Source organism: Ursus maritimus, unplaced genomic scaffold, assembly GCF_017311325.1.
Source record: "Ursus maritimus isolate PB19 unplaced genomic scaffold, ASM1731132v1 scaffold_15, whole genome shotgun sequence".
Lineage (NCBI taxonomy): Eukaryota > Metazoa > Chordata > Mammalia > Carnivora > Ursidae > Ursus > Ursus maritimus.
This window is the reverse complement of record NW_024423897.1, coordinates 19,003,659-19,020,348: the sequence shown is the minus strand read 5'-3', so window position 1 is coordinate 19,020,348 and position 16,690 is coordinate 19,003,659. Positions and strand designations below refer to the sequence as shown.

The window sequence follows — 16,690 nt, the reverse complement described above, 5'->3', positions numbered from 1 at the left end:
TCCCTCACTCTAGGATGCTCAAGTAGGAGTCCTCCAGTCCAGTGGTTTGCAAACTGTGTGCTGTGGAACCCTGGGGATTCTGACACAGTGTCACGGAGGCTGCCAGATGGTGGGGGCAGTCAAGACAACCAGACAGCCAGATAGCCAGCTCTGCCTCAGCCCGAGCAGGTTCTTTTTTATTTGAGTTCATGCTAGTGATTCGTAAGGTTCCTTTGTAAAAAAAAAAAAAAAAAAGTTCACCCATTTTTGTCTGAATGTCAAGAACTTTCACTTGGCTCCACCCAACTCTTCATAGGATAAGGAGCAAAGCCAGAGCAGGGGCATGAAGGTGCTGGAGGCACACGGCTGGAGGCTTGGGCTGTGCAGTCCAGGGGAGGCGATGGGAAGCAGCTGGGCAGGGGCAAACTTCCCTCCACCTCTGCCTGCCAGTCAGTTTTGGGAAGCCATTTCTGTGGCCAAGGGTGGGGCCGAGAGTCAGGAGACCTGAATTCGAGGTTCTAATCATGGCACTACCTTAAGCTTCTCATTTGTAAAACAGACAAGTGTTGGGAGGGCCAAAGGAGAAAACATTTCCTTAAGAAAACGTCATAAAGAGCTATTGAAGGGGTTTTAATGGATCTGTCTCTAAGCCTGAGATCCTTTTCTCTACTCTTCCTTGAGGTCTTGCTCCCCATACTAACAAAGCAGATAGTCCCTCTGACCCATGGCAGTGTAACCCCAGTTGCCCAGCATGCGGCACAGTCAGATTTGCAGTCAGATTTGTGGTGGAACCGCCAATCAATCGGTCACCCCGTCTGCCAGCTGACCTCAGTTCCTCCTCTTTGCTGGCCCTACTGCTATGTCATGGTCTCTGGCCTGCATTCTTGAACAGTGCCCCTCCCCCCATCTCTCTCTGCTCCAGTCGGCCTTCCATGGAGCCCAAGCACTTTGTGACCATTAGTTTTGTCCATGACCTTCTTCTGCTCCAAGGCCCATGTTGTCTCCTCCCTGCACACCAGGCCAACTCCGGCCTCCAGAACGTCATAGCCCAGGTTCCTCAGGATCTGCCTCCAGCCTCCCCACACTCTCCTTACCCCCAGCACCCCTCCCTCCTCTTGCAGGGAGGCTGCTGTGCTCCTCCTGCTGGAGTCTTCCTTGCCTTTTCCATCTGATTCTCCCAAGCCCTGGAGCTGTGGGAAGAGGAGATGATTCAGGAAACTGGGAGTGCTTCCCCCCCAGAGGCTGATCTGGATGCAGGAGGAAGCTGAACATGCACGGGACTCAGAGGAGTTCTGTTGCTGGCGGCCTGGGGAAGGTGTGGCTCTGCCCTCTGTCGGGACCAGGCAGGGGTTCATTGCGGAGCCTGCCAATAATGTGCAGGGAGAGCTGAGAGCACTTGCACAGTCGGAGAGAGTCTACTATTTGCTACACTTATCTGAACCAGAGGCAGGAACCAGGTCACCAGGAAAAGAATACTGTTGAGTGATGGGGAATTCATAGAATCCCTGAGTCTTAGAATGTCAGAGCCAAAGGGACCATGTAGATATTTCCTCTAGTCTTCCCAATCTCCATGTCCTGGGCTCTGGCCTCTGGACTCCTACCAGAAGACTGAATAACTGGTCCGGGACTGATTTACCAACAATGCGTTAATATGTCACTTTTGGGCAGTGCAGTGTTGGCTTTTACCTGGGGCTGTCAACATCTTAACCCAAAGGGCTGCAGACAGGTTATAAGTATGATGAAATATAGAGCCCTCAGTTCTCGAAGGGCCAGGTGGAGCCTAGGGCAGCCAGACCCCCCAAACCTGATGAGACAGTCACCTGAAGCCTCATTAGCATACCCCAGGAGGTATCCAAATGTTATCATGTACTGTGATAGGCAAAGTTGAGAAATAATGCCTTAAGCCTAGAGCAGGAGAAATTTTAGGGGTGGTGTGGGCAAAGGTGGGGAAAGGGAGAGTCTAAAGACACAGGTTCTATCCTGGCACTACAGAGAGGAGTAAAGCATGGTTTCTTCCCACTTAAAAAGATAACATAAATGTTAGATGAGCAAGGGTTTTGTATTTCCAATAATTATGGGATAGCTTGTTGAAGACCAACGCTTCTACTGAGAATTGCTAAATGAGCTGACCAAAATAAATGTGTGTGTGTGTGTGTGTGTGTGTGTGTGTATTTGAAGGCATTAGAGAGCTACCAAAGCAACAAGGACCTGAGGGTTCAAGATTCCAGAGATAAGAGACATGCGGAGAGGTAAGGTCCATACTCAGCTGCTACTTTGCACCTCAAGGCATATGCCGTTTCTCAAGAGCTGACTAAGAAGCTAAGCAGAAGCTAAACATCTGAAGGTGTCATAAAGCTAAGATATAAAAAATGGATTTCAGGGTCCACCAAGTAGGAGTGTCCCTAAAAGACACCCCAAGCTTTCAAATGGAACCCCTAAAGTGTTCCACCCTAGGAGTAGAGGCAAATCAGAAATAGACTAGCTCCACAAAACTGAAGACCAGCGTGTAATCAATTCAGCCCCATATAAGACTAATAAGACTCTTGCTTAACAAAAGTAAAAGTAAAAATTCCTCTGAAGGAAGATAATACCATTTAGGGTCTCAAATTTTCCTATAATTTTTTTCATACACAATAGCTAGCATTCAGGAAAAAAAAAATTAAAACTCTTAGTAGACAAACCAAATGGCTAAAAACCAGAAGAAAAAATAGACAACAGAAGTAGGTCCACAGAAGATCCAGATATTGGCATTATAAGATATGGACTTTTTTTTTTTTTTTTAAAGATATGGACTTTAAAGTGTGATTTATATATTCAAGAAGTTAATTGACAAGATGGAGAATTTCAGCAGAGAACTAGAATCTACCAAGGAAGATTCAAATAAAATTTGATCAAATGAAAATTCTAAGCCTGAAATACAATAACTGAAATTAAGCAGTCACCAGACGGATATAACACTACAGTATCTTAAGCACAGCTGAAGATAAAACCAGTGAACTGAAAGGTCAGCAGAAAGTACCCAGACTACAGCACATATAATAAAGAAGAGAGTCATATGGAACATGGTGAAAATGTCTAACTATGTATAATTGAAGTCCCAAGGGAGAGTGGGAACAAAAGTGGGAGGTAGAAAAAAAGGAACAGGAGGGAAGGGAGAGGAGAGGGGAAGAAGAGAGGAGAAGAGAGACTCAGAGAAATGAAGTGATATTAGAAGCAATATTTTAGGATATTAATTTTCCAAACCTGATGAAAGACATGAAGCCACAGATTTAAGAATCACTTTAAAACCCCACACAGAATAAATAAAGAGAAAACTAAACTAGGGCCTATTATGGTATAACTGCTGAAAATCAAAAATAAGGAGAAAATCTTGAAGGCAGCAATAATGAAACTGACAGGTTCTCAACAGAAATAATGAAAGCCAGAAGGCAATGGAACAATATCTTCAAGGTGATGAATGAGAACGGATATTTCATGAGCATGGATTAATCGTTCTCAAGTTTGATTATGGTATGGATCACCTGGGCTGGGGTAAGAAGAGAGGAGGAGTGTTACAATTTTAGACTCCCAAATCCCACCCCGGGTATTTGGATATAGCATCTCTGGAGCAGAGTCAAGGAATAGACTTTCAAGAAGTATTCTGCTGTTTCTGGTGCTGTTGGAATGTGGTAGATTGTTTGCAATGAGGGCTGCAACATTCCCACCATTCCTGTGCCCGTGCCCATTTGCAATGTGACTTTGCCACTTTTCCAATCAAGAGATAGAGTTTATTTTTCTTCCTTTTAAATTTGGGCTTGCTCTATGGCTTATTTTGACTGATAGATATCAGTTAACCTGATGTTATGGGACATCTGAGCCCTGGCCTCAAGAGGCCTTACATTTTCAGCATTCATCTTTTGGGACACAGCTGCCATGTTAAAAAAAAAAAATCAAGACTATCCTGCTGGAGACATTTGGAGAGAAAGGCACAGTCAATAGCCAGCACCAATAACCAGACAGATGAATGTGGGATAGGTCCAACCAGGAGAGAGAAACCAAATAGTACGTTGAACAGGAAAAGTTTAAGGAATTTTTCATTATAAAGGGGGTTGAAGTAACAAGGGACTGACTAATCAGAAGTAAAGAGAACTCTAAAGATTACAAGAATAGCAAATATCAGGAGCAGCCACTATCCCTGGGTTGGACATAGAGCCCCTGAGGAAGAGCCTCCCCCACCCCACCCCCAGGGCTGAGACCCAGATGTCATCACAGAGGACATGGCTATGACCTCTAAATGGCAGAGAGGTCACTGTGGTACCATGCCAGGTCATCCTCTGAAAGTTGCTGGAATTGTGTCCTCTCATGTTCTAGGAAAGCCATTCATAGGGAAAAGTCTTACCTTTGACGCTTTGCTACAAAATCACCTAAGAGAGATTCCTGGGGAAGCTGTTGGCTGCCAGGAGCTGCCGGCCACTGTGCACTGCCAGAGCCTGATGCTGGAGAAGCCATGCACCGCAGGAGGCTGGTGAGCTGGCACACGAAAATCAGGAAGGAAACACTTTCTTACTTTAATGTCTCCCCAGCTCCCTCTACCAGCAAGAGTGAGCATCCTGCCAGCTGGCAAAGAAAACAAATCTATAAAAGGCCCAGATTCATTATCCTAGAGCAGGCAAAAAGGGTAAATAGCACAGGCCAATTTAGGCTAGCTAGTCCCAATCTCTCTCTCTGACTACAATCGTTTGAGTGACCTTAGAGGAGACAGCACCACCTAGCTAAGCCCCGCCCAAACTGCCAACTTGCAGAATTATGGGCAAATAAATGTCATTGTTTTTAATCCCCAAGTTTTACAGTCATTTATTTGTTTATGGCAAGATATTGCAATACCAATGTTGCACGCCAGCTGGATTGCTTCCCACATTTGCACCTTTCTTTGTGCTATTTCCTCTGCCCAGAGTGACATCCTTGGCCTTCTCTACCTGATGGATGTATTTACCTACAGCTACTTAACTAATTAATGTTTTATTGACTTGTAGACCGTATGTAGAAAAGCACAGAGTCAGAAATGTACAGCTTGATACATTTCATCAAGTGCTTATATGGTGTTACCTACAGTCAGATGCCTCCCCCCATGGTCCCTATCCATGCCCCCGCGAGTAAACAGTGCTTTGACATCTTTTGTTAATTTGAATTCAATTAGCCAACTTCTAGTGCATATTAGTTTCAGATGCAGAGTTCAATAATTTGTCAGTTGTGTATAACACCAGCGCTCATGGCATCGTGTTGTTCTGACATCTTATATCATGGTTAGTTTTGCCTGGTTTTGCACTTTATATCACTGGATCGTACAGCATGTTCTCCTTTGTGCCTGGTTTCTTTTGCTCAACATTATATTTGTGAGATGCGTCATGTTGCTATGTGTAGCTATAGTTTATTTTCATCACTGTATACCTTTCAATTTAGGAAATACAGCACAATTTCTATATGTCTTCTATTGATAGATATTCAGGTGGTTTCCAGTTTGGGGCTGTTTTGAAAAGTGCTGCTTGCACATGCCTTTGGGTGAACATCGGTATGTACACATTTCTGTTGGTTATTCTTAGAATTAATGGGTTATGGAACACTCTCGTCGTATATTAAAACTTAAAAATCAAGGGATGCCCGGGTGGCTCAGTCAGTAAAACATCTGATTCTTAATCTCAGCTCAGGTCTTAATCTCAGGGTCATGGGTACAAGCTCCTCATTGGGCTCCATGCTCCATTAAAAAAAAAAAAAAAAGACTTTATAAAAATCATTCTGCTCTTTTTTTTTTTTCAAGTAGGCTCCCATGCCTGACGTGGGGCTTGAACTCAAGACCTTGAGATCGAGAGTCACGTGCTCTACCAACTGAGCCAGCCAGGTGCCCAGACTTTATAAAAATCAAAATATAAAATGACACACATAGATGAACAACCATGAGAAAGGAGAAAAAAATATGCACAGAGTAAAAAGATACTAGAAGAGAAAAATAAAACAAAATGTTGGCATAGCTTATGGGTAAAGGAAATAGGAGTGATTTTACCTCTCAATATTCTGTCTTTCCAAATAATTGTGAAATGATCATATATTACTTTTACAGTCAAAGAAACATGCAGTTCATTTCATCTCCAGAGTCTTGCTCAAATGCCACCTCCTTCCAAGTGGCCTCACCATGGCCAGATCACTGTAGCCAGCCAATGTCTGTCTTCATTTTTATACTCGAGCAAAACCACTTTGCAGTAGGCGCACAGTACCTTACCTAGAGAAGGTGCTCTCAAAATATCTGACCCTTTCCCTACAGTCATAGAAATTTCAGCAACAGCTCACATTTCTCAATAGAGCACCCCAGTTTGCCAGTAAGAGAGGCAAGAATATGAATCCAGATGACTGTCTCCATTTTCAACTCGAAAACACCCGACATGCAAAGATTTTAAGCAATAGGCTTGCTGCCGCTTCCAGATCACTGGTAGGGTCATTCTAAACAGCTCTGGAAAGAAGAATCTGATGCAAAACATATGATCTACCAAGTATATTCTGAACAGAGCAAAAAGGCAGGGGTGGAGATTAAGAAAAAAGCAAAAATTTGGAAACCTCAGCTTTGCATTATCAGCTGTGTAACTTTGAGCAAGTTAATTTACCTCTCTGAACTCCAGTCCCCTATCACATGGGGGGGATGGGACTGGACCAATTTCCGGGATGGCAAATAGAGTTTGACTCTGATTAGGTGGTAGTAGCTGCCTAGAGTGCTCTGTTGAGAAAGAGTCTGAGGATAAGTCCAGGCTTAGTGAGAAAGGGTGCTGTGATTGATTAATAAAATTTCCACCATGAGCAGGGATTTTGAAATTGCTATTATGTTTATTACATATTTATTTGTCTTTTTTTTTTTTAAAGCTTACAATTTAATGTTTTGTTTTTGGTATATTCATTCACAGGTTGAGCAACCATCACCAAATTTTGTTTTGTTTTGTTTTGTTTTTAAGATCTTATTTATTTTTTTATCTGTGAGAGAGAGAGAGAGGCAGAGAGAGAGAGAGAGTGCACAAGCAGGAGGAGCAGCAGGCAGAGGGAGAAGCAGGCTCCCTGCTGAGCAAGGAGCCCCACTCGGGACTTAATCCCAGCCAGGACCCTGGGATCACGACCCGAGACAAAGGCAGACACCCGATGGACTGAGCCGCCCAGGTGGCCCTCCAAATTTCTTTTTTTTTTTTTATAATAATATTTTTTTATTATATTATGTTAGTCACCATACAGTACATCCCTGGTTTTTGATGTAAAGTTCAATGATTCATTAGTTGCGTTTAACACCCAGTGCACCATGCAATACGTGCCCTCCTTACTACCCATCACCAGCCTATCCCATTCCCCCACCCCCCTCCCCCACAAACTGCTTGTCAAGATCCTTGCCAGCCCTATGTTCAGTGTTCCTGAGTTTAGGCAATTCTCTTAATTCCAAAGGCAAAGAAATTTTAATTATCTTCTAAAACTATAGACTTTGGGGTGCCTGGATGGCTCAGTCAGTTAAGCATCCAACTCTTGATTTTGGCTCAGGTCATAATCTCATGGTCGTGTGATTGAACCCCATGTTGGGCTCCATGCTGGGCATGGAGTCGTCTTAAGTTTCTCTCTCTCCCTTTGCCCCTCCCCTCCTGTACTCTCTCTCTCTAAAAAAATTAAAATGAATAGAAAATAAAGCTATAGCTTTTGTCTCCAACAATGTATGTGATATATATTTAGACAATCTGTAAGACTCTCAGAGATCCTCAGGGATGAAAATGTTTGAATACAAAGTGTTAATTACATAATCATGATCATTCTTTTGAAATCATATCATTACAGTTACCATCTTTGACAGCCTTTCTTTCCTGTCTGCCCGTTGCCCTCCACTCAGGTTGAAGTTGGTCCTGGGAGGTGGGTGTGTGTTCTGCTTGCTTGTAGTGGGTAGTGGAGTTAGTATCCATGTGAGTAAGGTGAATGTCCTGGGTACAGTCGCACAATCCCAAACCACTCAGAATCCCCAGGATTGGCTCATTCATTTGCTCTTTGTGGGCCCATCTGGAATGTAATGTGGCTTGGGATTTCGGGAGGGAGGTTGACCTTTGTCTTATCTGAGAAACAAATGTCCTACGACCATCAGGAGAGTGGTAGGGGTGTTGACTGCACAATGTAAGTAACACATAAATTTTATGTACATAACTGCTGAAGGGACCCAGGCACAGGATGATAGGTGAGTACATCGTGAGTGTCTAGCAGAATAGGCAGGCTATCAGAAACACAGGCTCTGGGATCAGACTGCTATGGGTTTCCACACAGCCCTGATGTTTATAAATGAGTTTGTACCAGCTACTTAACCTCTCTTTCCTCATCGGCAGAATGGGTTTAATAGTGGTACCTACTTTGAAGGGTTATTGTATGATTCATGAAAAGCCCAAGTGTTGAACACAGATTAAGTTTGCCCTATATAGGAAATACTACTATTGCTATTGTTTTCTTAAAATTATTAGCAGTGATTTCTAACTAAATATACAATAAAACTTAGGAATGTGAGTTTTGCTTATGTAAATTTTGTGGACATAGAGACGGGCTGGAATGGGATGAAATTTTGGTTGTTGTCTGAGTAAGAAACTAAATGCTTCCTTTTAAAAAGTTAGAAAATACAGATGGTAAAAAGAACAAAATCAGTACTCAGAAGTAGCCATTGTTAATCATTTGGCGTATATTCTAATGATAATAATATATCTTAGAATGGAAAGGGACATTTGACAAAAATAGGATCATACTGAACAGGCTGTTTTATAACCAGCAGTTTTTCGGTGAGTAAAGGGAGGTTTACAGGCAAATGTACTGGTTTCTTGTTTCTTTGTTGTAATAAAAGACGTGTGACATAAAATTTACCATTTTAAAGTGTATAGTCCAGTAGTGTTATGTATATTTACGTCGTCGTAAAAGAGATCTCCAGAGCTTTCCCATCTTGCAAATCTGAAACTCTATACCCATGAAACAACTCCCCCTCCCTGTTTCCCCAGTCCCTGGTACCCACCATTCTATCTGTTTCTACGAATTTGACTGTTATTATTTTTTTCAATGTAAGCTTTATGCCCAACATGGAGCTCAAACTCACGACTCCGGGATCAAGAGTCTTATGATCCACCAACTGAGCCAGCCAGGTGCCCCTGAATTTGACTAGGTTAGATACCTCGTGTAAGTGGAATCGTACCTATCTGTTGTTCAGTGACTGGCTTACTTCATTTAGCAGATGGTCCTCAAGGTTCAACCATGTGGCAGAGCTTCCTCCCTTTTTCAGGCTGAATAATATCCTTTTGTAGGTAAACCCCACGTTTGTGTGTCCATTCATCCATTGCTGGACACATGGGTTGTTGCCACCTCATGGCCATTTTGAATATGGCTGCTATGGACATGCGTGTACAAATATCTCTTCGACGCCCTGCTTTCAATTCCTTTGGATAAATACCCAGAAGTGGGATTGCTGGGTCATTTAGTAGCTCTACTTTTAATTTTTCAAGAAAGCTACATACTGTTTTCCATAGCAATCGCACCATTTTGTATTCCCATCAGCAGTGCGCCAAGGGCTCCAGTTTCTCCACATCCTCACCAACACTTGTCCGTCTGTCCTTCCTTCCTTCCTTCCTTCCTTCCTTCCTTCCTTCCTTCCTTCCTTCTTTGATAGTAGCCTTCCAAAGGGGTGTGAGGTGAACAAATGCATCATTTTAATACAGCTCTAGGAAAAATGTTTCAAATCCTCAAAAGAACAAACCCTGTTGACACTGAGCAGCCTGGAATCTTCCTTTTTATATATAAACAACTAACAAACTGTTCTGAAATGTATCCGATCCAATCTGATTAAACGTAGTCTGCTTTGTGGATTCACCTCCTCCACTTCCATCACTCCACATTTTAGGCTGTTGACTTACTAAAGGATACTTACTAGTTTGCCCACACTGCAGCAGGTCAGCCGTGGCTACTTGCTTTCTCCTCAAAAACCAGGCTACCTCCAAACGACTCCGCTCTCCTTGATGTCCTCCAGCTGTTTATCTCCTCCTCCTTCCCTGGTTCCCCACCATGGCCCTCACTTCTCGAATGAGGCGTTCTCCATTGTGCCAGCTTTTTCCAGCCCTGCTCCAATCTCTTCCCCTCAGCCCTGCCGCCCAGAGGCCCAGAAATTCTCCTGACTTAACTCACATGCTGGGTCCCAGGAACCCTCGGATCCTTGTCCCCGGCTTCAGGCCCTCTGTTCACTTGCTCCAGCACCTGCTCAGGGAGGGCGTGTGTGTGGGGGGGTACAATATCAAAAACTACATTCCCTTAGCAGTCTTGGTTTCCACTTGGGCCTCTCACCACACCACATATCCCCCTTTCGTACAGATACATTCTTTCTCTCACAACCTGCCCCCTACATGGCAGCCAGCATCTAATCTGGACCTTCTGAAGAAGCAGCGGGCTGTTACAACGCTTGCAGAAACACCAGCTGAGAGACCATGCTGGCTCTAGCGTGCTGCCTTCCGAAGGGCTTCATTTTGCCTTAATGCTGGCCTTAGACACCAACTCCCTCGTGAAATAGGACTCTGCCACACCATTTTATGGGTTCTAAAAATTGAGTTAAATTTAACACAAAATACTGTTCAGGTTTTAAGTGTACAGTTCAATAAGGGTTTTGGTTTGTTTTTTTTTTTTTAAGATTTTATTTCTAAGTAATCCCTACACCCAAAGTGGGGCCTGAACCCACAACCCCAAGATCAACAGTCACATGCTCCACCTACCATGCCAGCTAGGCACCCCCACCCAGTTCAATGAGTTTTGACAAATGTGAGCCCCCATGAATTATAAACTTTTGATACACAATCAGCCGATTTAGAGAAATTGCAAGATTCCATAGAACTGTTGGAAAGAGTATGGGATTTGGAGTCAAGAGACCTGGTTACCAGATCGAGTCTCTGCCCTTAACCAGCTGTGTGACTTTGGGCAAGTGCTTTCCCCTCTCTGAGCCTCTGTTTCTGATTTGCCCAGTAAGACCGGTTCCAGGGGCCACTTCCCCGTGTAGGCCCACATGACATGACAGGTGTTGAACAGAGGTCACACCAGACTTCCTGAAATTATGCAGAGCTGCTGTGTCCTGCCTACATTTGCAAAGTGAGTGCACCCCACCTGGATCCTTCAATCAGATTCCTAAAGAAGAGAAACTGAAGAAATAATAATTATGACAATAAAGATCTGAGAAGTCAGCCAAACTGAGCCCTGCATCCTGTCGGAATGTACCAAATGCTTATAAATAAATCCTTCTCAAATTTGTTTGCTTCAGTGCATTAGTGAAAGAAGATTCTGAAGGGGATTAGCTTCAAATTCACAACAAGTATCAAAAATACACTGTTTGCCAAATAGGTTGAGTTTAGCTAGTTTGCTGTTTGGGAGCTAATGTGCCTTGCTAAAAGAGGAAAGGGCTCTCCAACAAAATAAGATAAATCTCTCACATCCGTAGAGCATTTTTTCACGTCCCAAAGCCTTCTTGTTTATTTTTCATTTGATCTATACATCAGTTCTACAACAGGAAGCAGGACAGGGATTATTCTTTTTCCTTTTTTCAGGTGAGGTCCTGAAGCCTGAACAATACAATGAATATTCTCATAGTCACTAGCAAGCCCACCCCTCTGGATTCCCAGCCCTGTGTGTTTGGGCTGCGTCCCACTGTCTCTTATGCAAACAAATCCACCAACCCCAAGAACAGAGTCCAAGAAGATCTAAAAACAATAATAACAAGGGAACACTCACAGGTAGCAGTTAACAGAAACAGACATTTATTGCCTTCACACTAGGTGTTAATGCTTATAATTTTCCCAACAGCCCGAGGGTTCTCCCTGTTTTGCAGAAGATGAATGGAGGCACAGAGACGGTTCGTGGCTTGCTCAAGCTCACACAGCAAGTAGGTTCCAGAGCTGGGATTCTGCCCAGGCCACTCAGAGCCCAGACTTTTTGCCCCTATGCTACCCTGCCTCACTTCCACCATGCTGCTGAAAGGGGTTCCTGAACCTGTTCATTGGTGAGATGAGCACCCCTGAGAGTCAGCGAGGCCCCTGTTCCCAGCACTCCAAGTGGAATCCAGGTGATCGTGGTCACTACTGAGCAAGGTTTAGAGGGCGGTTACGTTTAGGGCAGACAGCCAGGCCAAGCGTCCCGGGGGGTCCCTTCTAACCAGAGATTATAGGATTTGTTGAACACTCCCAGAGTCCAGTCTTTCCTATTAGGACAGTGACAAGTCTTCTTGGCCTTTGAGCTTCCACACTGAACATCGTCTCCCACTTGGTTGTGCACGGATCACCCTGGAAATCTGACAGCATGGTTCCCAGCCCAGGGACTGGGGAGGAGGGACAGCGGAACATGAAATTACAGGGTATCTGCCGCCTGAGTAAATCAGTGAGCTGTGTGCAGTGCCGTGGCAGTGCAACATACCAGGCTCGCTCCTGGGCCCGGGGCCCAGATATTAGTCACAGAACCACAGTCAGAGCTGCAGAGGCTCTCAGCAGCACCTCATTCAAACACTGCTTTTCACACGTGGGGAGACAGAGGCCCAGAGAGGGGAAGCAACTTGCCAGAGGCCACACAGCATTTGTTCAACCCAACATTAAGTGCCTACCGTGTGAAGCACTCTGCTTGGGACTGGGAATTAAGAGCGAACGGAATAGCCAAAAGCTCCTGTCCCATGGAATTTATACATTATTGGAGAAAATGTGCAAAAGGAGGTAAGCACCTAAAGTCAGAGATTGTGATCTGTGGTATGAAGAACATGGAGTACTTCAGCCAAGTTGATCAAGGGAGGTCTCTCGGAGAAGGGGGGCAGCTTAAGCTGAGGCTTGAAGGATGGGAAGTGCATGGTGTGTGTGTGTGTGTGTGTGTGTGTGTGTTGAGGGCTGTGTGTTCTAGGCCGTGAGAACTATGCCCGAGAGCCCCCAGGCTGGGGAGAGCGCCATGTGTTTGAGAAGCTGGCACAGGGCAAGGGCAGAGTAGAGGCGAGAGGGGAGGAATCAGAGGTGGGTGGAGTCTGGAGCACATGGGGCTTGCGGGCTGAGGTGACGGGTCTGGAGTTTATTCCTGTCACGGTGGAGTCGCTGGAGGGTCTTTTGCAGGGTTGTGGCAGGCATGCCGAACATTTCCTGCTTTTCGTGGTTGAGGGCCCCCTGGGAGCCACCATCACCCTGGAGGCTGGCAGAAAACACATCCGGCGGTGCTACTCACACAAAATGAGCCTGGCTATTCCTCGTCTGTATCTAGTGATCTCTATGCACTTCATCCACATTAAGTAATTAGGCCACTCGCATTATTGGAGGTTCTCTCTTCCTACCATGTGTCGCAGATCTAGAAACTCAAGTGCTGTGGAACCCTGTGGAAATTGGCAAACCTCTCTGATCCAGTGACGGTTGCTGGGACATGTAGTCAGGCAGCTTCATCAGCTTGTCATGGCCTTTGCCCACCCATTCCTGTGACCAGCACTCATCCTCTTTGTCAGAGAGGTATGAAGTATTAGAACTGCTATCAAGACTGCTATAATGGGAAGAAACTTCCAGAGCATTCAGACTTTTTTTCTTTTTTTAATGGGAAAGTAAAGTCCAGAGAAGAAAAGAGACTTTTCTAGGTTCCGTAGAAAGTAGCAGCAGAGCCAGAGCTGGGAGGCAGACGTCTTCCTACATCCCTTTGTCTGATACCACCCCAGCAGAAAGGGAGTCAGTGTTTCTCAAAGGGGGTTCCACAAATACCCAGCTCAGATTTGCTCTGTATCGCATGAGTTTGGGGAATGCTGTCTTTCTGAGAGATTCACCATGAATGGTAAGGCCCGGGGCTATCCCACAACACAACATTTATTTAACATTGGTTAAACCCAATGTCTTCCCAGATGGTTTGGTGACAGATCCCATCCTGGTAGAGTATCTACTCACATTCTGGAGAATACACCCTGGGAAATGCACAACAAAAAAAACCCCTGACTACAGACCCTGCCATTATCCTTATTATCTTGCTATTACCACTGAGGGCAGGGGTCCTAGTTCATACTTCAGCTCATGTGATCACCTCTCTCTTCAGGTGCCTTGCACAGTGCTGAGTACTCATGGATGATGACACAGATTAATTACTCAATCAACAAACACTGACAATGCGTGTTGACTCTGGACCTCCTGAGTCACATGGCCGCATCTGAAATAAAGGGCAGCTTATTTCTTTTCTCTTCTCTACCAAGGGAAAGGCCTGGGGAAGGTGCTGGCAAGGAAACTCATCAATATCCCTGGAGGTCACCAAATGCTAAAGCAACCTGTCCATACCCTCCCTTCCATTCTGGACAAAGCCCACTCCCTAATTTTAAGTTTTCACGCACGTACAGCCACCTGTAGGAAGGCTTCCTTTACTACCTCTTCCCTGTCCCTCTGGCCTGTGCTCCTCTTTGCCTCATCTTTAGTCTCCAGAACTTGTCTATACCATGTGTTTAGTGACCGGCACTGTATGAGCCTATGCAAGGACCTAAATGAGGACGCTTGGCTGCTTGGTTGGGAGTAACACAGCAGAGGAGGGGTTAGGCCTGACGCTCACTAGTGTGTGTGGGCCCATCTAATCACAGTGAAATTCAATTAAAAAAAAATACTGTGTGGGCCAAACAAAACATGCCTGTGGGCTAAAATTGGCCAGAAGGCTGACAGCTTGCAAAGGCTAGAATATGATCTGGAGGGGCGCCTGGGTGGCACAGCGGTTAAGCGTCTGCCTTCGGCTCGGCGTGATCCCGGCGTTATGGGATCGAGCCCCACATCAGGCTCCTCCGCTATGAGCTTGCTTCTTCCTCTCCCACTCCCCCTGCTTGTGTTCCCCCTCTCGCTGGCTGTCTCTATCTCTGTCAGATAAATAAATAAAATCTTAAAAAAAAAAAAAAAAAAGAATATGATCTGGAGAGGGAAGGCACTGCATTCGGAATCTGTAGAGGTCCTGGAGCTGCTATCCACTAGCAGCAGGGCTCCAGAGAAACACCTCATCTTTCTGAGAGTTGGTTTCCTCACCTATAGATTAGGATAACACTTGTTCTGCGTTTTGTGTGTGGGATTCGAAGAGGGTTTCTCTTGATTCTGCGCCAGTGATAATAACAGCAAACGTTTATTCCGTGTGTACTATTTGTCAGGCACTGTTCTAAGCACTTAGCATGTATTTACTCAGTTAATCCTCGCAATAACCCTAAAGGTCAGTGCTCTTATCGTCTCCACTTTACAGATGAGAAAACCCACACAGAGAGAGGCGAAGGAACTTTCTCTAAGGCATAATGAATTTTCTCAGGCAAGTATTTTCCTTTCACCATTTTATAGATGGAGACGGTAAAGCTCAGAGAAGTGAAGTAACTTGCCTAACATTACACAGCTAGGAAGTAGGCAAACCTGTATCTGAACCTAACTCTTTTTTTTTTTTTTAATGATTTTTTATTATATTATGTTAGTCACCATACAGTACGTCCCCGGTTTCCGATGTAAGGTCTGATTACCCCCCTTTCTTTATCCCTTTCTTCCCCTACTGATCATCCTAGTTCTTATGTTCCATAGATGAGAGAAATCATATGATAGTTGTCTTTCTCTGCTTGACTTATTTCACTTAGCATTATCTCCTCCAGTGCTGTCCATGTTGTAGCAAATGTTGAGAACTCGTTCTTTCTGATAGCTGAGTAATATTCCATTGTATATATGGACCACAACTTCTTAATCCAGTCATCTGTTGAAGGGCATCTCGGCTCCTTCCACGATTTAGCTATTGTGGACATTGCTGCTATGAACATTGGGGTGCATATGGCCCTTCTCTTCACTACGTCTGTATCTTTGGGGTAAATACCCAGTAGTGCAATGGCTGGATCATAGGGTAGCTCAATTTTTAACTTTTTAAGGGACCTCCACACTGTTTTCCAGAGTGGCTGTACCAACTTGCATTCCCACCAACAATGTAGGAGGGATCCCCTTTCTCCACATCCTCTCCAACAATTGTTGTTTCTTGCCTTGTCTATTTTTGCCATTCTAACTGGCGTAAGGTGGTATCTCAGTGTGTGAACCTAACTCTTTTGACCTCAAACCCTTTACCCTTTGTTTCCTGTGCTATAGGTAAAGGACAGGCAAGTGGTCTGTGGCGAGAACACTGCTCGTGTAGGGAGTTTTGTTCCCTGGGACAGAGAACGTGTCTTGTCCTTTACTGTTTCCACTCTAATCCCTAGGTCAGGGCCCTTCTGTTCTGAGAGCTCAGTACTTGTGACTGATCACGGTCATGTTGCTAGCAAAATTGCATTCTGCCTTCGTTTTGGCTGCTAATTTCTACCTCTCTCCGTGACCTTGGATGTTTCCAGACCCTGGAATGATTGAACGTGGTTGTCTGAGTTTGTTTGACTGGTGGCACAGGGGGTTTGCATTTCAAAGTGTGCTGTGTCTCCTGTGGGGTGGTGGAGGGGTCTGGTATTGGGGGGGTGTGTGTGACCTGGGTTCTTATCCTGATTCTGTTGCCCCGGCATTCTGGAGCAATGAACTGAACTTTTGTGAGCCTCCATTCTTCAGCTGCCAACTGGGGACAATCACGTCTGTCCTTCTCCATGAAAGCCCTTTGGGAAATGCAGTGTAGCACAAACAGAAGGTGGGCAGCTGTGAAGTAAGGCAAACCATAGGTGCTCAATAGATGACACAACTAACTGTGAAGGGAATTTGCCATG

At 44.8% G+C, this 16,690-nt stretch overlaps 1 long non-coding RNA gene and 1 other non-coding gene across 2 annotated transcripts in view; one reads left to right on the top strand and one right to left on the bottom strand.

Annotated features, from left to right (window-relative positions):
* The window catches only part of LOC103664559, a 31,518-nt gene extending 20,241 nt beyond the window's left edge, over positions 1 to 11,277 (top strand). The window contains exon 3 of the long non-coding RNA XR_005834843.1: positions 10,996 to 11,277. This is a non-coding gene — a long non-coding RNA (uncharacterized LOC103664559). The remainder of the gene's footprint in view (positions 1 to 10,995) is intronic.
* On the bottom strand, positions 5,784 to 5,856 carry TRNAE-CUC. Its single transcript has one exon. It is a non-coding gene; the product is annotated as a tRNA-Glu (tRNA).
* Positions 11,278 to 16,690: the final 5,413 nt, after the last annotated feature.